General features: G+C 33.0%; 1 long non-coding RNA gene across 1 annotated transcript; it reads left to right on the top strand.

The window, feature by feature from the left end:
* The first annotated feature begins 18,671 nt into the window (after nt 1-18,671).
* On the top strand, nt 18,672-19,817 carry LOC141546557 (uncharacterized). Its single transcript, XR_012483333.1, has 2 exons — nt 18,672-18,750; nt 19,568-19,817. It is a non-coding gene; the product is annotated as an uncharacterized LOC141546557 (long non-coding RNA).
* The last annotated feature ends 5,595 nt before the right edge of the window (nt 19,818-25,412 follow it).

Genomic DNA, 25,412 nt, shown 5'->3' with positions numbered 1-25,412 from the left:
GTAGATGAAACAACATTGTCAGTTGGAAACCTTATCCACACAAGAACTTGTTCACAGCAAACCACTCAACATATCATTGTTTCTGCTACCTAGAGATATTTGATTCAGTACAAAGGATCTTAGAGAGATAAGTAGGTTAAGGCTTAGGCTTTTTGGGGCCTCCATCTCCAAACTTATCTCTGTTTCTTCCCTGTTAATTTTGCCTTTCAGCTCTTGGCCACTGGTACTAATTTCTTTTTCTTTTGAAACATATGTAGAAATCTCATGTGCCCATTTCAACTTCAGATACAGTAAAAATATATATTGGCCCCAACAGGCATTATTTTTGCAATGGGCTTCATCACTTTCTAAATTCAAGTTTCTTTGGTCTTTAAAGCCACACATTTAATGCCATATAAAGGACTATTTTGGATTATGTGGGTGATAGAGAGTTAAGAACTGATTCAACTTGTCTTGCACTCTGGGAGAGATGAGGCAAGCAGACTCACCAGTAGGTTATTGCAATACTCTAACTGAGAGGTAGTGAGTGTCAGCACTATAGTGGTAGCATCACAACAGAAGAGAAGGGGACATATTGGGAAAAAATGATGCAAAGGTGAATCATTGGGAAGAGAATGCAATTGGCAAATGGGAGTTAGTGAAGGGTTAAGGATGACATATCTAGAGGAATAGGAAGACAGTGAAAGAAACACTGACAGAAACAGGGAAGATAGGATGGGGAGTGATTTAGGATAAGTTCAGTTTTAGACAATTGCATTTCAGAGGTCTGCTAGATCTCTAATTTGTGATGTTTGAAAGACAGTTGGAGATATGAGACTGGAAGTCTGCCAAGAACTATGAGCACAATAGTTTTGAGAATCAGCATAAAGACGACAGGAAAAGATAATGATAAATATTGGAGGGTATCTGGGAAAACTGGAACACAAATACATTATTGATGGAGTTGTGAACTGATCCAACCATTCTGGAGAGCAATTTTGAACTATGCCATACATTTGATCTAGCAATATCTCTACTGAGTCCCAAAGAGATCATTAAAAAGATATTTTGAAAGAACTTCATAAAAGATCTATTTCAATTGGGCACAGGAGGATATGGCTGAGCTCTTGTGCAGCTCATGAACCCAGGGTAGTGTGGTCTTTCATGCACTGCAGGAATCTAACAGAATGATCTTAACCAAAATATAGCAGAGTTGGCTACTCTGTACTGGTTTGGAAGGCAGTCAATCAGCAGAATAGCCGTGAGATATCCAACTCAACTACAAAAGAGAAACAGTGAGCCCCAGAAAAACTCAGGACTTGGCCATGCCAAGCACAGGAAGGAAATCAACAGCACTGACCCCAGGGCAGATTAAAACTACTGTCACCTGTAGGGGAAACTTTCCCTTTGCCTGAATCTTTGCTTCAATCTTTTAAAATAAGCAAAAAAAAAAAAAAATAACAAATAAATAAATAAATAAATAGATAAATAGATAAATAAATAAATAAATAAGAACTCTGATAATGAACAGCTTATGAAGACAGAGAAAAACAGACCTCAAATGCTGAGGACACTAAAGGCAACACATTACCAGCTGAAACCCCAAAGGGAACTATGAGCTAGTCTCCAATTCAGAAGGCTCTCTTGGAAGAATTCAAAAAAGGATCTTAAAAGGGAGTTAGAAAAAATGGGGAAAGAAAATGAAAAGTTTTCAGGAGAGTTTGGAAAAGGACACACATAAATTATGTCCTTAAAAATAGATTTAGAGAAATGGAAAAATCATATAACTCATCACAAAATAAATTTGATAAAATGGAAAAAGAAACTAACTTGCTGAAAAACAGTATTTGTGAAATGGACAAAAATGCAGTGAACAAAATAATTCATTTAAAAGTTCAATTGGTGATAAATGGTCAAAGGATATGAACAGCCAATTGTTGGGTGATGAAGTTGAAAATATTTCTATTCATATGAAAAGGTGTTCCAAATCATTATTGATCAGAGAAATGCAAATTAAGACAACTCTGACATAATATTACACATATGTCAGATTGGCTAAGATGACAGGAAAAAATAATGAGGAAAGTTGGAGGGGATGTGGAAAAACTGGGACACATGCATAATTGGTGGAGTTGTAAACAGATTCAACCATTCTCAAGAGCAATTTGGAACTATACTCAAAAAGTTATCAAGTTGTGCATATCTTTTGATCTTATTAAAGAAGGGAAAGGGACCTGTATGTGAAAAATGTTTGTGGCAACCCTTTTCATAGTGGCTAGAAACACTGGAAATTGAATGGATGCCCATCAATTGGTCAAAAGATTAGAATTGAACAAATGGACATGAATGACTCTATAAGACATCAAGAATCAGTCCAACAGAATTTTTAAAAATGGAAAAAAGGACAAAATGTAAAATACCTTATTGGTAGTTTTTCCTTATTGGAAAAACAACTGACCTGGAAAATAGATCTAGGAAAGGCAATCTAAATATCATTAGATTCCTGAACTCATGATGAAAAAAAGAGCCTATCTTTCAGGAAATCATCAAGGCAAACTTCCCTGATGTCTTAGAACCAGAGTGTACAATAGCCAATGAATTAATTCACCAATCACCTCCTAAAAGAGGCCCCCAAATGAAAATGCCAAGGAATATCAATGCCAAATTCAGAATTATCAGATCACAAAGAAAATATTGCAAGCAGCCAGAAAGGAACAATTCAAATATCAAAGAGCAGCATCAGGAATACCTAGGACCTAGCAGCTTTTACTTTAAAGGATCAAAGGCCTTGTAACCTAATATTCCTAATGGCAGAGGAACTTGGATTGTAGCTAAGAATCAACTATTGAGCAAAATCAAACATTATCTTTCAGGGAAAAAGATGGACATTCAAAGAAACAGGTGAAATTCATTGTCTCTGTTGAAAATACTAGAGTTGAACAGAAAATTTGAACTTCAAATACAGAAGTCAAGAGAAGCATAAAAAGATAAAAAGGAAAGAAAAAATGTTTCTTTTAAAGAATAAAACGTTCATATCCCTATATGGGAAGATGACATTTTAAACTTTTGACAACTGTATCTTTGATGTAGATATATGTAGAGGGTGTAGATATAATATGATTTTATTGTGATGATGGAAAGGGGATTGTACTGGAAGAAGAGGAAAGGGAAGGTAAAATGAAATAAATTATATCTCATGAAAAGGCAAAAAATCCTATTACAATTGAGGGAAAGAAATGAGAGGGCTGCACATTGTATGACTCTTACTCTCATCAGATTTGGCTCAAAGGGAGAATATCAGGTATATTTAACTTCACAGAAACACTTGTCTTACCCTATAGAAAAATAGGAAAGGAAAGTGGGGAAAAAATGGGAAAGTTACTAGAATGAAGAATATAAGTAGAAGGGGAAAGGGATATAAAAGGGGGAAGGACTGTAAAAAGGGAGAGCTGATTGAGGGAGAAAGTAATCAGAAGCAAATTATAGGGAAGGAGAGAAAAGGGAAAAGGAAAAAGAAAAATATAATTGGGGAAACAAGATGACTGGAAATTTAATAAGTAATTTTAACTGTGAATGTGAAGGAGATAAACCCTCCTATAAAATGGAAGCAAATAATGACTGGATTAAAGCCAGAATCTCACAATATGTTATTTACTAGAAACACATTTCAAGGAGAGTGATACATAGTAAAGGTAAAAGGCTGAAGCAAAATCTTTTATGCTTCAGCTGAAGTAAAAAAGACAAAACAAAACAAAACAAAACAAAACAAAACAAAACAAAACAAAAAAACAAACAAAAAACAGGGGGGCAGAGATCCTGATCTCAAATCAAGCAAAAGCAAAAACACATCTAATTTAAAGAGATAAGGAAGGAAATAATATTTTGTTAAAGGATACCATAGATAATGAAGTAATATTAATACTAAACATATATGCATCCAAATCCCTAGAGGAGGAGTTACAAGAACAGCAAAACCATTCTAGTGCAGGATCTCAACCTTGCTCTTTCAGAACTAGATAAAGCAAATTACAAAACAAATAAGAAGTTAAGGAGGTCAATAGAATTTTAGAAATGTTTAGAAAAGGTTTGCTAGGTCTTTGGAGAAAATCGAATGGACACAAAAATAGTACATGGAAGGTACACAACAATTGACTATGTATTAGGTTGTAAAAACCTCAAAATTAAATGTAAAAAGCAGAAGTAGTAATTCCATCTTTCGCAGATCATGATGTAATAAAAATTATAGATCATGAAGGGCCAGGGAAAAATAGACCAAAAATTAATTGGAAATTAATCTAATCATAAAGAATGAGTCAGTGAAACAACAAGTTGTAGACACAATCAATACTTCCAAGAGAATGATAGTAATGAGACAACATACAAAATTTATGGGATACAGTCAAAGCAGTTCTTAGGGGAAATATCCCTAGATATATATCTCTAGATGCTTAATTGCATAAAATAGAGAAAGAGAAGATCAATGAATTGGGCATGCAACTAAAAAAGGTAGAAAAAAAGGACATATTTAAAAAAAATTACCAAATTTGAAATTCTGAAAATAAAAAGGGAGATTAAGAAAATTGAAAGTAAGAAAACTATTGAACTAATAGACAAAGCTAATAATTCATTTTAAAAAAAAAAAACAACTAAGTAGATAAACCATTGGTTAATTTGATTAGAAAAAGGAAAGAAGAAAATAAAATTGTTAGTATCAAAAATGAAAAAGGTGAACTTTCTACCAATGCAGAGGAAATTAGAGAAATAATCAGGAGCTATTTAGCCCAATTGAAAGCCAATGCATCTGATATTCTAAATGAAATAAATGAACACTTAGAAAAATATAGATTGACCAGATTAACAGAGGAGTAAATAAATTCTTGAAATAGTCCCATTCTAGATAACACATTTGAACAAGCAATTAATCAACTCCCTAAGAAAAAAATTTCCAGGGGCAAATAGATTTACATGTGAAATCTACCAAACATCTAAAAGAACAATTAATTCCAATATTATGCAAACTATTTGGGAAAATAGAGAAAGATGAACCAAATTCCTTTTATGATACAGATATAGTGCTAATACCTAGGCCAGGTAGGGTCAGAACAGATAAAGAAAATCATAGACCAATTTCTCTAATGAATATTGATGCCAAAATTTTAAATAAAATATTAACTAAAAGATTATAGCAAGTTGTTCCCCGAATAATATACCAGGACCAAATAGGATTCATGAAAGGAATTCAGGTCTGGTTCAATATTAGGAAATCTATTAACATAATTGACTATATCAATAGCCAAACTAACAAAAGTCAAATAATTATCTCAATAGATACAGAAAAAGCATTTGACAAAATCCAACACCCATTCCTATCAAAAACATTAGAGAATATAGGAATAAATGGAATTTTCCTTAAAATAATCAGTAGCATTTAAAATGATCAGCAAGCCATCATATGTAATGGGGATAAATTAGAACCATAAGACCAGGGATGAGACAAGGTTGTCCACTAGCACCGTTACTATTCAATATTGTATTAGAAATGTTTCTAGAAATAAAAGAAGAAAAAGAAAATAAAAGGAATTAGAATAGGTAATGATGAAACCAAATTATCACTCTTTGCAGACAATATCTTGGTATACTTAAGAGAATCCTAGAGAATCAATTAAAAAAATACTAGAAGCAATTAACAACTTTAGCAAAGTTGCAGGATACAAAATAAATCCACATAAATAATTTGTATTTAAAGTCTAATAGCAAGTGATAAAAAGAGAAACTTTATTTAAACTAATTTTTATATTACATATAAAAATATAAAATATTTGGGAGTCTCCTGCCAAGGCAAAGTCATGAACAAAATTACAAAACATTTTCAACACAAAGTCAGATCTAATCAATTGGAAAAATATCAAGTGTTCATGGGTAGACCTAGGTAATATAATAAAAATAACAGTACCATCTAAATTAATCTATTTATTCAGTGCTATACCAAAAAAAATTCCTAAGAAATTATTTTACAGAGTAGAAAAAATAATAGTTTATCTGGAAAAACAAAAGGTCAAAAATTTTAAGAGAATTAATTAAAAAATGCAAACGATGGTGGCCAAGCTGTACCAGACCTAAAACTATATTTAAAGTAGCAATCATCAAACTATCTGGTACTTGCGAAAAAACAGAGCAATCACTCAGTGGAATACATTAGGTTCATAAGACACAATAATCAATGGCTATAATAATCAAGTGTTTGATAAATCTGATAACCCCAAATTCTGAGATAAGAAGTCATTATTTGACAAAAAAAATATATAAATATATATATATATATATATATATATATATATATATATATATATATATATATATATATATATATATATATATATAAACTAGTATGGCAAATTAGGCATTGACCCACACCTAACACCCTATATAAGGTCATACGGGGTTATGATTTAGACATGAGTGATATTACAAGCAAATTGGAAAGAGCATATAGATATATAGAATTGGCTCACATGTAAGAATTCAAGTCATTCTCCAATTGATAAATTGTCAGAGGATATGGACAGACAATTTTCAGATGAAGAAATTAAAACCATTTTTAGTCATATGAAAAAATGCTCTAAATCATTATTGGTCTGAGCAATGCAAATTATGACAACTCTGAGGTACCACTATACACCTCTCAGATTGGCTAAGACAACAGGAAAAGATAATGATAAATGTTGTAGAAGATGTGGGAAAACTGGGACACTGATGCATTGTTGGTGGAGTTGTGAACTGATCTAATCATTCTTGAGAGCAATTGGGACCCATGCCCAAAGGGCTATCAAACTGCGCATATCCTGTACCTGCCCAGTGATTTTCTAGAGAAGTGGATCTAGTAAATCTGGTGCACTTGCTTCCAGTCTCTCCTCTCTCCAATCAATGAAATGAATGAATGGGGACACCTAGATGGTGTGGTGGATAAAGCGCCAGCTCTGAAGTCAGCAGTACCTGAGTAGAAATCTGATTTCAGACATGTAACACACACACTTACTAGCTGTGTAACTTTGGGCAGGTCATTTACTACCCCAAAAAGTGAATAAATTTGTGGGAAAATGCTTACTAAGCTATGTACAAAGCAGAAAGCTGTATAAATTAATATAAATAAATATGAATGATACGACATACTGTATACATACGTGACAGAAACAGATCTCCTCCATAGGGGCAATTGAATAATAAAAACAATGCTGATGAAAAAAAGACATAGAAAAACATTCATAAAGGTATATTTTGTTATAACAAAGAAATGAAAACATAATGGATACCTAGAAATTGGGGAATTATTGAATAAGTTAAGCTACATTAATGCAGCTTATGCAGCTTATCACATAACTAAAGAAGAAAAATTGTATGAATTTGTGCAGAATAAAGTGAATACAACTGGAAAAATATATGATGGTAACAACATAGTAAAGAACAATAACTCTGAAAGCATAAGAACTCTAACCCATGAACCCAGAAGTTCCCCAAAGACCAGTGATGAATCTTGTCTCTCAACTTCTGTTTGATAGGTAGAGGACTAGAGGTGCTATTTCAAATACATTCTATGTATGTATTTGTCTTGTGTGACTATGCTTCTTTGTTATAAGAAATTTTTTATTTGGGGTTGGAGAGCAGGATTTAGAAGACAAAAATTGAAAAAAAAGAAAAAAAGAACACTAATGAAACATTTATCATTAATCATACGCAAGAGAACAGAATGAAGTTTTGAGAGTGACAGACAAAAAAGAAAAATATGCCATTTGTGATTTTTATTATGTATTTGTGATATTTACAAAGCAATAGAGATTTGTAATGTCATATACAATCTTTTTTATCCCTTTTTGTATATGTAAATGTTCATGTTTCTTGATTTTTGAAATTTAATGATTTAAAGAAGATTTAAGGAGATTTTTAAAAAATCTAGGGAGTATGGTTGGACCATGACTACCTTTCCTGTCCTTTTTTCACTAACTCTGGTTACTTTTCACAAAGGTTTCCATCATTTTCATTCTATTAATAGAATTATTATTATTGAGAATCAAATTTAGTATACAAGTTTTACTTGCTTTCTTTAGCTTTTGAAAGTTGAATTTATTAAGGTTAGTTAAGAAAGTATTAGCCACTTTATTTTTGGGGGAAGAGGAAGAAAGTCAGAGACAGAGACAGAGATAGAGACAGACAAAAAGATAGAGGCAGATTTTCTCACATGTGTTTGCCTATTTAAGTGTCTCCTTTACCTATTTACTTTTGTATAAGATATACCTAGAACCCATTGGCTTTATCCAAACGTGTCCCCAGTAATACTCATGAATCGAATTTGCCTCCTTGCATTTGTTTGTTTTGTTTTACTGATTGAGCTTGGAGCTATGGATTTTTCTCCTGGATCCTTCCTTAGATTTTTTTTTTGCCATGAATTTTTGAGTAAATCAAATGCTACTATTATTATTTATTATAACTAGTCTTTATAATAACTAGCTTGTTCAATATATTTAGATCATTTTCCTCCTTCCCTCCACTCTTTTTCCCTGTCCTTCCCTTTTTAAAAGTTCTTTAATGAGGTCAGTCAGACAGAAAAAAAGATAATTGATATTGGCTTTTGTCCAGAGAGCTCTATTGCTGGTCAAAAAGAGGCTCTTTCTGTATTTAAAGTCATGTTACAGAAGCCCAAATCCCATTCTCTGACTCAGTTTTCTTGGGCAGATTTTTATTTTCCAAATTGATTCATCTCTTTTGTTTTTCCTTACCTTTAATGTATAACCATGAGGAAATCATGACCTGTATCCTTATGGCTTATAGTTTCTCTCCCATGACTTTTTATACTTTGACAATGCTTCTTGGGTTGCTTCTGTCATTATCATTTTGGTCCAAGTGAAGCACTAGAAGCAGCAGGTAGTCATCTGTTTAAATGAATCCTGGGAGTCTCTCTGATGTGTCCTGGATGCATGCCCAAGGATGACAGTGACTGCTATATTTTTGTTATTGAGTTGATGAATAGCTACCTCAGTACCCTTGAGCAGAGAAATCATCAACTACAACTATTTTTTCTTCTTCCTCTGACCCTTACTGAATGAGCTCTCCCTATCAAGATTTAAGTTTCTCTGGTTCTAGTAAGTATGTCATTCTTTAGAGGAAAAGAAACTGCATATTTGTCAGAGCATCTTGTCTCCTTCCTCTTCAGGATAGGCCACAAACCTACTTAGTTTTGTTTTGTTTTTTTAAGTCTAAGTGTGTGTTGGTCCTTTTTGTTCTTTTCCTCCTACTCTCTAACCTCTTCACAAAGGTGAAATCCTTTCCCTTTGCATCTCAGATCCCTTTTTAACCACTCTAGTTTCCTATAAAAAATTACATAGTAACATCCTGAAGCTAATTCCTAGAATACTGTAAGCTACACATACGCATACAATGTTATGTATAGCAAAATATCTTATATATTTCTTATATATTTTAAATGATTATGTGCATGTATATGTATATATATATATATGGATATGCATGCATACGTATATACATAGATGTTTAGACAAATTATTATCACTAGAATATAATACCTCAGACCTTCATGATCTCTCTCTCTCCCCTTTCTTGCTCCTTCCCTTTTCTTCTCCCTCCTTCCCTTCTTTCTTTCTTTGTTCCTCCTTTCCTTTTTCCTTTTCCTTTTTCCTTCCTTTCTCCTTTCCTTTCCCCTTCCTTTTCCCCCATTCCATTCTTCTTTTCCTTCCCCTTCCCCCTTCCCTTTCCCCTTCTCCTTCCCCTATTTCCTTTCTCTTTCCCATTCCTGTCCTGTTACCCTTCTCCTTCCCATTCCCTTCCTTTCTGTTTCTTTTCCTTTCCTTTCTTTCTTTTCCTTTCCTTCCTTTCCTTTTCTTTTTTTCCTTTCCTTCCTTTCCTGTCCCCCTTCCTTTTCTTTTTCCTTTCATTTCCCTTCCCTTTCCTCCTTTCTCTCTTCCTTCTTTCTTTCTGCATCTCCCCTCTTTTTTTCTCCCCTCTCATATCCACTCTCCCCATATTATCTCTTCCTTTTATAAGACTCACCATATTGGTACCAGGCATAGTGTGGACATCCAAAGTACATTATCCCTACTACAGCTTAGAATTTTCACTAACCATTTTCAGGAGTTGCCTTTTCAGGAATTACAAGAATGTGCTATCATGCCAGCTACAGGGCTGGAACTCTGGACAAGTATACTTGAAACAAGGTGTTAACTCAATGGAATTGATGAGATGATTGTACTTAGCATAGTGATGTAATGGTTCTCTAGTTCACACATATTCAGTATACTGTAATGATGTAATTGTAATAGGGTATTTAAACCGGGGACAAAGTCAGTATATAGAAAATAAACTGAATTGGGGTTGAGACTGTCAGACTGCTGGAAGAGACTGTGTCAGACTGTGACTGGGTTAGACTATGTATGACAGACATAGACTGTGTAAGAGTACTCTTACACAGAGGCAATAAAGACTTTGGACTTTATTCTTGTCCATTCTCCTGCTGTCTATCCTGCTGAAACCAAGGCCCTTCCAGAGGACTTCTAGAAAGCTAGCCTAAACATTATAGCTACCTCATCTACCTTTCTTGTATTATTGTGGAACACTCTCACTTCTCATTTTCTCTCAGATTATGTTCCTGCACAATTCAGTTCATTTTCTCTATACATCTTTTTTATTATCATTCCAGTTAATTACTATGCTATTTGTCCTCTAGAACCTACACCTTGTATTAATTTGCATAAACATCATTTATTTTCTTCTGGACAAATTTAAGCTTCTCAAGGGCAAAGAATATTTATTTTTTTCTTTTTGTTGTATCTCCTAACCCCTTGCATATTAACTTTTACTCAGCAAATCCTTAATGAACATTTGTTATTTTGTCAAATTGACTTGAACCATAATCCAAACCTGCAGTCTGAACCTGAGAAATCTCAAGGTGTGTAGGATGTGTTTTGAGGGGATATAAGGATTTTCAGATTATACAGCAAAAGGGAGGTTAAAATAATAATTACAAAAGGCAGCAGGAACCAAAGAAATTATAAAGTTCTACCAACAACTGGCTTTTAATTTAACTTTGATTCTGAAAGTCCTTTAGCACCCAATTCATTTTCAATCATTTCATGGATAGGTTTGAGGCTTAATAAATCTATTGTTCAGGTTAAAAGTTCCATCCAATTTTATTTCATAATTCCTAATGTCTCATCTCTCAAATTCTATTTCCATCTTCACCTGAACCACTTTAAGTAGTAGTCCTTTCCTGAATTCATCTTCATAATATCAAATTTTAAATAACATGTAATAAAAACTAAAGTAACCATATACAACAATTCTCACCAGGGATAGGGAAATTATTTTTCCATATTATTTTACTGCACTTTTTCATCTTTTGTAATATTAGCAGTACCAACTATATAAGATTTTAAAAGACATTTATTCATATAATTCTCTCTAGAGTCTAGATACTATTAATTAACATGGAAATGGGAATGGAAGCCAGGACACCTTAGGTTTCTTTTTGCACTTTCAGTTACTCCTTCCCTGCCTTTTGCCTCCACTACCTGTGTAAACAAGTATATCACTCTCCCTTAAAGCTTGTTATTGTTGATGTTCAGTCATTTAGTCATTTTCAACTCTTTGTGACCTTCCAGCATGCTTAGCTTTTCTATTCTCTGCTACTTCCAGAAGTCTGTCCAAGCTCATATTTGTTGCTTTTATGACAGTATCTATGTCATCATCTGTCCACCCCTTCTTTTGCCTTGAATCTTTCCCAGCATCGGAGCCTTTTTCAGTGACCCCTGTCTTCTCATTATGTGGGGAAACTATTAAACTCTTAATGCTACAATGTATTTGTGACCCTCTTTATTTATGGAACTTACATCCAGTAGACACTTTCCGGGAATGCAATGCTCAATAATACCCTCACTTTTCAATTGAAAAAGCTGAGGTTCAGAGAACTTAAATAGATGCCTGAAGTCAGAATATCCGCCAAAATTTGAAACCAAGACTAAACTCTAAACTTTCCACAACACGGCATCATTTCCACAACACAACACTGCCTTACTGTAGTATCTACATTCTTAAACCAATACCTGAATTTTAAATACATTCTCTATTTGTTTTCTATAAGCTATGAGGATAAAAGATATGTAGACCATTAGATATGTAGACCATATTTCTACATATATAACTATTCTGCTATTGGTCTATTTCAGTTTTTGTTTTCAACTTAACTTGTAAACTCATTGAAGTGGGTGAATCCTTTGTTTAAGCATTTTTTTTGGGTATAATGGCCAACACAGTATGGTGATCATGTGGGTATGAAATAAATTCAACTGGAGGCAATAAAATTATAGAAGGACATAATCATGTAGGGGGGGAAATCAGCTCTTTTGGTGAAGGGTGAAATGATGGTACCATTTGACCTTAGTATAATAATGGAATTTGGAAAGGGCAAAAGAGAGAGGTCAACAACTCCCAAATTAATAAATATATAGAAGATAAATATATGTAAATTCATGTAATAGCTCAGTGAAGTCACACTAACAAAATGTAATTTTCCACTTGCCTAGTTTTTCAATTTGGCCAAGTCCCTGTTTGAACTTCTCTCTTTCTTGGCTGCTTCTGATCTAATTACATCAAGGTAACTACTGAAAGATTTGGAGGAAAGTGATCCATGCCTTATGCAACTTTGCTGCCAGTGGCAACAATAGCAATAGCATCAGCGAGTTTCTGAGAAGTACCGTGTCCATCACAATAAACTGATGTTCAAAACAGAATATTAGAAAGTGTAATTCAGAAAAATGGGCACAGGCATCTCTGCAGACATCTGGATACCAGAACTAGAGAACAATTAAGAAAGATATTTAGAGGTGCTCAGAATGGTTGTGCAATTCTTTTTGAGAAAGTGTAAAAGCTTATAGCAGTATATTCATTGTGAATTCAAAGGTTAAATAGCTTTCTCTAGCTTATATTAATTTCACCTTGAATATTATTAGAGAAACATGGTCAGATAAGGATTTTGATTATTAGACATTAGTTATTGTCTGGGTTGCCTAGTTTCTAACCCCATTGTATTTATTTTTAGAACACGGCTAGAAATATTAGAAATGCTTGAAGTGAGGATTGGATGGGAGTATATTTTCAGGGAGAATGCATAAGACAATATCTATACAAACCCATTCTGTGCATGCCCTTTCTTGAGGTGTGCTAACAATCTAAATCATTAATGTATCCAGAAGAGCTGGGGGCAACTCCATTTCCAAGGATCAAATCTGAATTCAGTCAGTTAGATTCTATTTTCTCATTATCTGTAGCTTGTAAACAACTACCTCAAAACCCTGGTGATGATTTATTTAAAATTTAGATTTTTTTTACTAAGTCTATAGTCTCCCTAAAGAAGTAATAAAAAGGCATTATTTTAGGTTATATAAATCGGGTATAGGGCAATTGTTCACTTCTTACTTTTCAACTCTGCTTCTAATTTTCTAGACTAAACTGTCTCTGCTTTCTTCTCCACTCCTTACCTCTTGAAAGAAGGTAGTTTCTTACAATGCATTGTATTTTAGCCCCAATTCTTTTTTTTTAAATATTATAATAGTTTTTATTTACCAGATATATGCAGATATGGGTAATTTTACAACATTGACAATTGCCAAACCTTTTGTTCTATTTTTCCCCCTCCTCCTCCCCCCCCCAGATGGCAGGTTGACCAATACATGTTAAATATGTTAAAGTATAAATTAAATACAATATATATACATGTTCAAACAGTTGTTTTGCTGTACAAAAAGAATCAGACTTTGAAATAGTGTACAATTAGCCTGTGGAGGAAATCCAAAATGCAGGCGGGCAAAATTAGAGGGATTGGGAATTCAATGTAGTGGTTCATAGTCATCTCCCAGAGTTATTTTGCTGGATGTAGCTGGTTCAGTTCATTACTGCTATATTAGAACTGATTTGGTTTGTTGAAAATGGCCACATCCATCAGAATTGATCATCATATAGTATTGTTGTTGAAGTATACAACGATCTCCTGGTCCTATTCATTTCACTTAGCATCAGTTCATGTAAGTCTCACCAGGCCTTTCTGAAATCATCCTGTTGGGCATTTCTTACAGAACAATAATATTCACATAGTTTCCAGTTTCTGGCCACCACAAAGAGGGCTGCCACAGTTCTTAATGCCTAATACATATGATTATTGTTTTTTGATTGACTGATAAGGTTCTACAATGAGGCAGCTACATGCCTCAGTGAGCAGAGTGCTAGATGTGAGTCAAAAACAATTGATTTCAAATCTAGCCTCAGACACTTAATAACTCTAGGAACCTGGGAAAGTCACCTTTCTTTCTATCTGCCTCAGTTTTCTCAACTGCAAATGGCAATAAAATAGCACTTATATTGTGTAGTTATTAGACCAAAATTAGAAAATATTTACAAAGAGTTTTGTAAAATTCATGTTATATAAATCTTAATTGTTATTATTTTTGTTATGGTTATCATTAAATTACATTGACAGAAATACTAAAAAAAAGAGAAAGAATACTAATTCCTATTATACTTTGCCAAGAGGTAGATATTAAAAACCATCTGACCATGAAGCAATTCAAAGTAGGCATTTTAGACTTTTTACCTTTCACATTGGTTGAGTATTATTTTCCTTAAAACTCAATTCTTTCTAGCAAATCAGTATAAGAGTTGAATTTTTTTCCTTACATGTAGTATCCTCTGAAATTAGGAACTTTCTCTATTACCTATTAATTCCACTCAGTGAACCTAGCACCTACAAAATCTTGAGTTCACAAAGTAGCCATGAAACTTGGTAATTATATTCTTCTAGGGAATTAATGCTCATTCACCTTCTATAAGAGAATTCAAGATTAAAAGAATTAAACAAGATTAAAAGAAGCAGCTCCAAACTCAGGCACAGGCTCATCAGGCTGGACATGTGCTTTAGCTGCCATATACTCATCAGCAGTTTGCCACATCTGCTAGGTGGAGAAAGGCTGGTCCTTCCCAATTCTCCAAAGAATTTGCAGTTATATGATACTATCTTTAGGGTCAAATATATAGGGTGCAGATGGATGGAGTCACTATTTTTTTAAAGTTCCATTGAGTCACTAGTTTTTACTGCTCAGTAGCCATCTCTCTTAGGTTTAATGAAATCTCAGTCGTCTCTGTTTTAGCCATCAGTGGGTTGTGGAATCGAGTAATCCTCTGGAGTTTTCTTGTATAATGCCAAATCCAATTCTTTTTCAGTGCACATTTCCCTTTGTCCAGAGCACTTCTGCTTAACTTCCATGAGATGGTCCCTTTACGATCATTGCATATGTGCTTACTAGAGTTATATTTCAACTAAACCTCTTGTTACATATGAAATCCTTTTTTTTTAATCTTAGAAGTTTATTTTGCATTCAGAAATCAAGAGAATTCTTATATACTTTTGTGGATTCTGCCTGAGATTTTAGAACTAATGTTCTAATAAAACTGAATGTCTATTATAGACAGAATTGGCTTGAATTTTGGGGAAATCATCACATTATTGTTATGATGTTCCCAGAATACTGGCACATTGGGAGGATCAGTACACTTTGAAGCTCCCTTGTTGTTTATACACTAATGTAATTAAATATGTGCCAGCTACGGAAGAGAAAAGGTCAAATGATGGCTTTGTCGCACAAAATGGATGCTTTTATACTATAAAAGCAAAAAGTGGATTCAACATTTCATTGCCTTGGATGATTTTGCAACGTTATATAATGCACAGAGAATTGGACATTTAGTCCATCTATTTTTAGATAATTCTGATTATTAGTTTGAAGAACTGGGATAGAATCCAGTCTGACTTGGAACAAGCCACTTAATGTTCCTCATCCTCAAATTTCTTATCCATAAATCGATAAAATACAATGTCCCAAAAGCCTTAAGTGTGGTTTTTAAACCTTTAATAAAATAAATCTGCACTAAAGTTTGAGAATACCCTGTTTTGTCTATGTTATATGAGGATACATTTATGCTAAATTGCCTTTTATATATAATCTTAGGGCTTCTTCATTTAACAGTCCTCTAAAAGAGACTGTTAAATGTTCAAAATCAGAACCTCTGAAAGTGTGATGGCCTGTAGGAAAATGGTTGTGATAATGAAATATTTTTTTTTTAAAGTAGAGCATTAGATGCAGAGAAATTCATAAGGTGTTAGAATCCAGATGATTTGATTTCAATTCTTATTTTTGATGTTAGTAATTGTGTCATTTAAAAAATGAATGGCAATGAAAAGGCAAAGAGAATATTAATTATTTAATGTGTAAAAATATATTAAAGGGTAAAATCAGGAAGAGAGTATCACAGAGTATCATATTAATAGAAAATTTTATATATAAGAGCTAATATTAAAAATCAAATTCAAGGAACTCAACATGGACAAATTGTTTATGTTTTGTTTTTTTATTTTTATTTTTTACATGGGAAATGTATACCATATGTTTATCATTGACATCAACAATAGCTCAAAAGAAAGATTGGAACAGGGTTTAATAAAAAATGGTAATTATATTATACAAAAGAGGTGCAGAGGAAGAATATACATAGAGGGAGAGGAAGGCCCATAGTTTTGAAAACCTACTCACATTGGCATTTAGTTAAATAGGTAACACTATATGTATACCATGAAGTATAGCACCCTATAAAATCTATAAAGAATTAAGAAGAGAAGGATAGGCAGATGGGGAAGCAAAGGGTAAAGAAAGAAGACAAGGGAGGGATTCCTGTAGGGGAAGAGAGTAAATTAAAGTAAAGGGTCAGCAGGGATAGGAAAGATATGTGTGTATGTATGGCAGAGTGTAGTGTGTGTGTATGTAGGAGTATGTATATATCTACATATGTATATATAAATAAATACTTCTTAACTATAGCCTGCTTGGGGGGGGGGCAGAATGAAAGGGGGAAAAAGAATAAAGTAAAAAATGATGCACAGGAGAGAACAAAAGAACAATTTACAAGGATATAAAATTCTACCATTCTTTAACTGATAATCTGTTATGTATTTTAAATCTACTCTGATGTTCTGCTGGGCACATGACAGTGTTCTCTTTTGTTTTGTTTCATTTTGTTTTGTATTTCTTTTCATATTCTGTTTTTTTAAATAAAATAAATTTAAAAAAAATAATCATTTATTAGGACAAGATGAAATGTAGAGGGATGAAACTCTGAAAAGGTGTGTTTGAATTAGAGAGCAGAGCACATAAGGCTAATTATCTATTCAATGTGAGATAATGGCTCTATAAGCATATACATATGGTAATGTCTCCTCATGATTGACACTTGCTGAATGTGTGGTGGTGAGATAATCATAGGCAAGGATTGGAGGGCTGAGGGGGAGAAGTCAGGGTCACTTGGATGCAGGACGAGGAGGAAAGAAGCTGGAGACTCTGGACTCCAGAATCCAGGATACAACTTTTGGCAAGCCATTTGCCTGCTTCCTTCACTTCTGCTAAAGGCCAAGGACTTTGATTGATCCTAGTTCTGACTGATCCTGAGGCCCTCCAGGGAGCTAGCCCAGACATTATAATGAAAGAAAATGAAAACGATATCAATTATCTTTTGTGTCTGAGATAGTAAAAATAAGGATAAAATATTGGGAGAAATCATGAAAATAACTCCTAAGAGGTAAGAAGGGAATGAAAAAGTCACATTTGAGGAGTTTGGATCTGTAGGACAGCAGCATCTACAGCAGAGGATGCTGACTCCCACTCTAATGGGAGATGTGGCGGGCATTTGAAAAAAGCACAACTTAAACAAAGGTTTAAAAGGTCTAAAAGGAGGGCAAATTGACAACATAAATAACAAAGATGGGAAAATTCCAATAAAAGGATTAGCCATCTTACCCCATCTTCTCTCTAGAACAAGTTTTGAGAAAGAGAACACTTTGTACTCTTATCTCATTATGTTCGTCTAGCCATCTACAATTGAAATCTGATAATAGATTCTAGAGAATCTTTCAAGGGATAAAGAATAAGAAATGGAGAAAAAAGAAAACTTCTTTTTGCTTTTTGCAAAAGGACATTGCATATCTATTTCCCTGAAAAAGAATGAATGAAATGAAAGTGAGCAGAAAACTTATTTTTCTTTGAGGTAAGGAAACTACTGCGACAATAACAATATATATACATATTATATATATATATATATATATGTGTGTGTGTGTGTGTGTGTATATATGTATATACATATATACATATATGTATATATATCTTTATATATATATACATGCATATTTGATAAGCTGGAGATTCAGCAGGATAATGAGAAGGCAGGAGAACTGGGATGAGAAGACTATGGTTAGATGAATATATAAAACCACAAAAATCAGACACACACGACTGCTGGAATTTAATTATATCTATCTAACTATAGATAGATATATAGATAGATATACACACATATGCACATATATATTATATATATACAGACATATATATATAATTTACATATGTAATCCATATATAATTTACATATAGCCACATACGTATAGAATTATATATGCATGTGTATTTATATCTGTGTCTCACACACATATACATACATACATATTACATACATCTCCTTCTCCTGTAGGTGTTGCCATGGAGATTAGACAACACACTAAAGAATAATCTAAAATTCTCCAAATTGTAGTAGTTTTGACTTTGAAAGGCATTGCCTTCTGCAGAGAAGCCATGGAGCTACAATGAAGAGAAACTATTGGGAAAGATGAAGGTGAGAGAAAACAATGAACCATATTTGTCCCCCATGCTGGTAGAAAGGAACTGAGACTTTGTAACAATACAGAAAGATAAAAAGCAATTTATATAGAAAAGCCAACTAATTGAGTTGCCATGAATACTTACTTAACCTATTTATTTACTAAACCTACTTTCCCACTCCACTTCCCAGTTTCCTACTAATCAGTGAGTAGGGGAAAATCTAATGCAAGATCACATTGGCATGTCCATTTTCATTTGCTGGGCTACAAGTCTACTTAACCTAACCTCCTTTCAAATTAATAGTTCTGGGTTCCCAAAGAAGCATTACGCTGCTCCAGTCAAATTTCTGAGTACTTAGAGAAAACTCTATTGTGAGGAAATGCATTATCCCTACTCACTACCATAGGTCTTGAGATATCATCAGTATGAATAATTGTGTATATTGTTCAGTTGTTCAGTCACATCTGACTTTAAATCACTCCTTGAACTCAATAGAAGATTAGCCCCTTCTTTGCTCCCTTGTGTCTTAAAGTCTGCCCAGGTTCATGCTCATTATTTCCATACTATCATCCATCTCATCCTCTGCTGTGGCCATCTCCTCAAAATCAGGGGCTTTTCTATTGATACCTGAAAAACTATAATTTTGACTATATGTACCTTTTTTGGCAAGGTGATGTCTGGCTTTTTTTTTTTTTTTTGGTATGCTATCTAAATTTGCCATAACTTTCCTTCCAAGGAGCAAGTATTTTTTTAGTTTCATGCTTGGAGTTGCCATCTGCAGTGATATTTGAGACTCACACTGCTTCCATTTGTACTTCTCTATTTTCCAGGAATTGATGGGACCATTTGCCAAGATCTTGTTTTGGAGGGAGATAAGCTTCAAGCCAGCTTTTACATTTTCCTCTTTCAGTTTCTTTAAGAGGCTTCTCAATTCCTTTTCATCTCTTTCATCATAGTAGTATCATCACAGTGGTATATCTGAGATTGTTGATATTTCTCCCAGCAACCATAGTTCCAGCATTAGAATTGTTCAGCCTGGCATGATGTACACTATAAGTTAAATAAATAATGTAACTTAAACAGCCTTGTCATACTCTTTTTTTCAATTAAAAAAACCATCAATTTTTCCATGTTCTAGTTTTAAATGTTTCTTGGACTGAATAAAGGTTCTTCAGGAAACAAAATAATCTGGATGCTACCATCTCTTTGAGGACTTGCCATACTTTGTTATGATTCACACAGTCAAAGGCTTTAAAAAAATCAATGAAGCAAAAATAAATTTTTTGGAACTTTTTTGCTTTGTCCACAAACCTGCAAATGTTGGCGAGTTCTTCTGCCTTTTTAAAATTTAACCTTTTCTTCTTATAATTAACAGTTGACATATTGCTGAAGCCTGGATTAAAGAATCTTAAGCATGAACTTGCTAGTGTGTGAAATGAGTGCAATTGTTCAGTAATTTGAATATTCCTTGCATTTCCCTTCCTTAGGATTGGGATATAAATTGATATTTTCCAATAAAATGCCCATTATTATCTTTTACAAATTTATTGGTATATTGAGTGAAGCAGTTTAACAGTATCATCTTATAGGATTTTAAATAGCTCAGCTGGAATTTCATCATTTCCACTGACCTTATTGTTAGCAATGCTTTCTAAAGTCTTCTTTGTCCAGGATTTCTGCCTTTAGATCAGTCACCAAACCATTGTGGTTATTGGTGATGTAAAGATTTTTTGTGTATTCTTGTCACTTCTCCTGCTTCTGTTAAATCCCTACTATTTTGGCTATTATCATGCCCATTTTTGTGTGGAATTTCCTTTCATATCCCTAGTTTTCTTGAGATATCTGTTCTTTCGCATTCTGTTGTTTTCTTCTGTTTTTTGCATTGCTCATTAAAAAAAAAATCTTTCTCTACTTGTTATTCTTTGAAATTCTTCATTCAGTTGGATATTTCCTTTCTCTTTTACCTTTGGCTTTCCTTCTTTCTTCATCCACTTGTAAAATATCATAAAGTCATTTTCTTTCTTGTTCTTTTTTCTTTGGAATGCTTTTTTGTTGCTGATATGTGTAAAGTATTGTCAACCTCTGTCCATAACTCTTCAGACACTCTATGATATCAAATCCCTGAAACCTATTCATCATCTCTAATTTATATTCATAAAAGTATTTATTTAGGTTTTACCTATATGGTTTGATGTGAGTTTATTTGTGTGAAAAGTGTTTTGTAATTTTGTGCATATCATTCTTGGATTTAATTTGGCAAATAGACTCTTGAGTATTTTATATAGTCTACAATTAATTTAAAATGAAATTTGTCTTTCTAACTCAATTCTAGACTTTATTGGTAGTATATAGAAATGTTGATTCCTATAGGTTGATTTTTTTTTTTATTCTGAGCAACTATATGGTACAGTGAATAGAGTTTTGGGCCTGGAATTTATTTCAAATCTGTTCTCAGATACTTACTATCTGTGTGACTCTGGGTAAAATCATTTAACTCTGACTGCCTTAGTTATTCTTCCTCTATAAAATAATCTGTTTTTCTGACTGTTAAACCATGATGTCTACATTGTTTGCTTTATTTTTTTCATTTTTTGGCTGCATGTAGTATTTTTTTGAGTTGGGAGCTCTAGAATTTTACTATACTATTCCTCAGAGTTTTCATTTTGGGATCTCTTTCAAGAGGTATTCAATGGATCCTTTAAATTTCTATTTTACCCTTTCATTCTAAAAAAAAAAGGTGGGGAACTGTTTTTCTGCCAAGGGAAATTTGAATATTTACAACATCATTTGTGGGCCAAACAGAATTATAAACTTAAAGAATTTAAGCAAGTAGAAGTTTATTCTACCTAGTTTTCAGCCCATGATAATCTGCAGTTGATTATGCAAATAATTTTGCTGGCTTTTTATGATCCACCCCTGTTCTAGAATATAGGAATGTTTTCCTTGATAACTTCTTGAAATATGATGTGTAGGCTCTTTTAATGATCAAGACCTTTCATGCATTTCAATAATTATCTCAAGCACATTCCCAAGAGCTTCATTTTACTGTTAGTTCAACTTTTGTTAGTGAAGTTACATGTGATTATCACTAAAACAATGTTCAGCTTGTATAATTTGGACAACCAGACCTCTCTAAACTTTGTTGCACATGTTTATTCAAAAAATCATTTCTGTTCATTCCTAATCAGGCAAGCTAACTTTACAAGTTCAACATGATAGGGTAAATATTATTCATCAGTAGACAAAAGTTCTTATAAATTTTTTATTGTTCTTAACTCTGAGAATCAATTAGAACTTTCTTTCAGGTTTTGATCAAAGAAATAGAGATAAATATCATACATAAAAATTCCATATATGTGTATATGTATATATATGAAATACAGAAAGAAAGAGAGACATATAGATGTCTAGTAAATAAATGGTGATATAGGATTCCATATTTAATCTAATAGTCTATAGATTAGGTATCTGGGGTTCATAGAGATTTACATGATATGCCTATGTTCACATAGTAATTGTCCAAGGCAAGATTTTACCCAAGCCTTCTATCAGGCTCTTTCCACTGTTACACTGAATCTTGTCCTTTCTGGGAATTCTCTCACAATGAAAAGACTACAGAGTATTTCTTTTACTGTTATTATTATTTTGTTTCTTTCGTTCTGTACCATGATCATTTATATATATATGTAAATTATTCTATATGTGTCTACACACACACACACACATACACACACACACACATATATATATATATATATAGAGAGAGAGAGAGAGAGAGAGAGAGAGAGAGAGAGAGAGAGAGAGAGAGAGATACATAATATTGTCATTTCTCCTTTTTTCACCATAAATCCCATTCTGAAGAATCATTTAGAATCATTCAACCAGAAAAAATAACTAACAATCCTAAATAGTAATGTCATAAATATTATTTTTGTTAAAAATAACTAACTAGATTTTCCTTCCTTTTCTTGTTATTCCATAACTTTCCTTTAGAATCACAGTAAAGTAAGATTTGCAAAAAATATTAAAGGCTGTTTCAAATCTTGAGGAAGTACAGCAACCACATTCATTTGTTGTTTTTCTATTTTCATAACAAATATTTGGGCCAAGTGGGGGGAAAAACAAACACAAATTTGGTATAGCTGATTTATTGATTTTTAGAGGATTCTGTGCTGCCTCTTTTCAGTTCATGATGGTAAGAAGGGAATAATGGTGGGGTTAGGGTAACTTTCTGGCCACTTACCAGGCCTGCTCTCTTCTCCCTTTTCTGTTAGCATAGTGTATATATGTATGTGTGTGTGTGTGTGTGTGTATACATATATGTTTCCTGTTAAAAGATACAATTCAGTTAATCCTGTTAGAAGCTCTCAGAACTAACATTGAACTTTTTTCTACTGGTTCATTATAATTTAGTTAATTCTTCAGTTCAGTTCCCTCTAGATTTCCATATATGGGAAATGAATGTCATTTGTACACAGGACTTTGATACTCTTTGAAATGTGTCCTGACCAACATATGCCTAATCCATGTCTCAGTAAAAGTGTTTACATTTCAGAGGATCATATTAGATTCCCCATGGAAAAAGACAACCTTTAATAATTAGCCACATACATCTTTACTTGTTGCCCTGTTTTAATTCTAGGAAAAGAACTTAAAATAGTTAGGAAAGGAATACCCTTAGTGATAATTAGTTAGGTATACATAGAAGTCTATTTAATAAAGACATGTTAAGTACCAGGTGTTTCATGTGTCAAATTGAAATGCACCAATGAATCACGTAATGGTGGTTTTAAATGCCTAATGAAGGAGAAACCTGCTAAGAGTTCATGCTGCCTACTTTACAAAGTGCTGTGGAGGTGCTGAGCTCGGGAAAAGGAAGAGATCTATTAAAGTGTGCTCAGAATCTATTAAAAATAAGAACGAATTGCACTGCAAACCTTTTAGCCCTTCTGCTTAAAGGAATAAAGTTTGTTAAAATAACACAGTTAGGGTGCACTTTATTTTCAGCTTTAAAGCCTGTGTCAAATAGCTCTTGTAGACTGCAGAGAGCAACATGATTAAAATGAAAAATGTTCCTCCACTTGAAAGGGACACTTTAGTAGGGAAAGAATATTGGGGTATATATTGTTTTCATCCCCCTATAACTTCCATTAATTGAAATGAGTGCTACATGTGCCTGTCAAGAAGGAATAGGACCCTTGTGACCATCTGAGTAGATTGAGGAGGGTGTCATATTTTTATTGCTTGCACATGAAAAATACAGATTCACCCAACTTTCATCTTCTTTTTTAAAAACAGACTCACATTTAAGAGTTTCCTCTGTTTCAAAATGATTAAAAACTATTTGTAGTAAGGCCACTTAGTCACGTTGCTTGCTCAATTGGGAGAAAAGAAAAAGCATTTTTTTGCTAAAGCAACTTTATCTTGTCATATGTTAGTTTGTTCCACATAGTAGGAGCTCAATATATGTTTCATGATGACATTAGTTTGTCAGGATGCAAAAATTAAATATTTTCAGCAGGGACATATAAGGACTCAGGAGAACAATAAGAACAAGTGATGTTTTAAATTATATAATAATAACAATAACATAGCACTTTAAGTTTCCAAAATGTTTTGCAAATATCTCATCTGAGCTTCAAAAAAACCCTGGGATGTAGTGATTTTATTATCCCTATTCTACAGATAAGGAAGCTGAGGCAGGTAGAGATTAAATGATTTGTCCAAGGTTACACAGCTAATAAATATCTCAGAACAGATGTGAAGTCAGATTTTCCTACATTTATGTCTAATGCTATATTTATTAAGCCATTAGTTATCTATGTATATGTAAACTTGTAATTTTGTGAATTTGTAAATATATATGTATATCTGTATAATATATATACATATATAGGTCTGAATAGACATAGACAATAGATATAGACATGGACATAGACAAAGACATGGATATGGATATCGATAAATATTGAAATAGAGATAGAGATATAGATATATAGATACAGATTAAAAACAGATATAGATAATAGTTTTCATGAAAGAAAACAAAAAAGAGGTAGGCTGGAAAATGCAACAGTGGAAATAAAATTTGAACTGTTTTCCCCCATAGCAATAAACATCAACTTTACTATTTGTATTCTTGAATATGAGGTTCCTTTCCAATAACCAGTGAATGAGCAAACTACTAATAAAACTCAGACAAATCAATCTTAACATTCTTTATATAAATAAAACCAGAAAAAAAAGTAAATTACAAGTAAACGTGTGATGGTTCATGAGTTCTGGCAAAATTGATTTCATTGTGATTCTATAAACATAAAGAAAATGAAAGCTTATTTTAGGAGATACTTAATAATTTCACTTTGTAATATTAATGATAAATATTTGAAGAAAAGAACATCATGAACTGCTGTCTGTATATAAGTATTTGGCTAATGCTTTTCATGTTAACTTTAATTGAATGAAAATAATTATGTTTTATACCCATCTTGTGAGATGAAGCAGAGACATTTTAAATAATTCAAAATAGTAATTTTGCCTAAAAGATAGATATCAGAGAACATAGTAAAAAAAAATATTGGGATCATGATTCAAGTGCAACAAATAAGAGAGACTAAAAAGGCAGATAGAATATAAAGAGGTCTCACATCTATATGTCATGAATACATTTTCAAG

This window comes from Sminthopsis crassicaudata, chromosome 6 (assembly GCF_048593235.1).
Source record: "Sminthopsis crassicaudata isolate SCR6 chromosome 6, ASM4859323v1, whole genome shotgun sequence".
Taxonomy (NCBI): domain Eukaryota; kingdom Metazoa; phylum Chordata; class Mammalia; order Dasyuromorphia; family Dasyuridae; genus Sminthopsis; species Sminthopsis crassicaudata.
The sequence above is the reverse complement of the archived record's forward strand: the minus strand, read 5'-3'. Positions and strand labels throughout refer to the sequence as shown.